This window comes from Chaetura pelagica, unplaced genomic scaffold, assembly GCF_000747805.2.
Source record: "Chaetura pelagica isolate M959 unplaced genomic scaffold, ChaPel_1.0 scaffold863, whole genome shotgun sequence".
NCBI classification, from domain to species: domain Eukaryota; kingdom Metazoa; phylum Chordata; class Aves; order Apodiformes; family Apodidae; genus Chaetura; species Chaetura pelagica.
The window spans coordinates 133241-133794 of record NW_009952875.1 but is presented as its reverse complement, the minus strand read 5'-3'; positions in this window follow the sequence as shown (position 1 = coordinate 133794).

The window sequence follows — 554 nt, the reverse complement described above, 5'->3', positions numbered from 1 at the left end:
GAAAAACATCTGCTTATTTTAGGGGTTCAATGTTTCCAAATTTTCAAGTGCAGCTTGACAGCCAGATTACTGATCCTTTTGTGCCTCAGATGAAGACCTTACACGAAGACTTGAAGAAAATTAAATAAAACCCCATTCTGAAGATATTACAAGTGTCCTTCTAATTCACAGTGAGGAACATAATTCACTAGTACTTTTTAACTCTCATACTAACTAACAAAGATTTAGATTATTTCTCTTACATAAACAAATCTTCTACGTGCTGACCTCAAATGACAAAAGGCTTAAGTAATTTATTTTAAAATCGGCTTCCAAAGTGGATTAAGAGTGAGCCCCAGTACAGAAAACGGATTAAAGGGATCAAGAAGTCTTCCCTCGTGGGTACCGGGGAGTCGAAGCCAGCACAGACTGAAGCCCTGCACCGAGCGGTGTTTCCCGGCAGCCGCCTGCGGGTGTGCAGACCGACAGGGCCGGCTCTCCTGCGGGCCGCGGGTGTGCAGACCGACAGGGCCGGCTCTCCCGCCCGCTCGGGTGCCCGGCATGGCGCGGTGCTG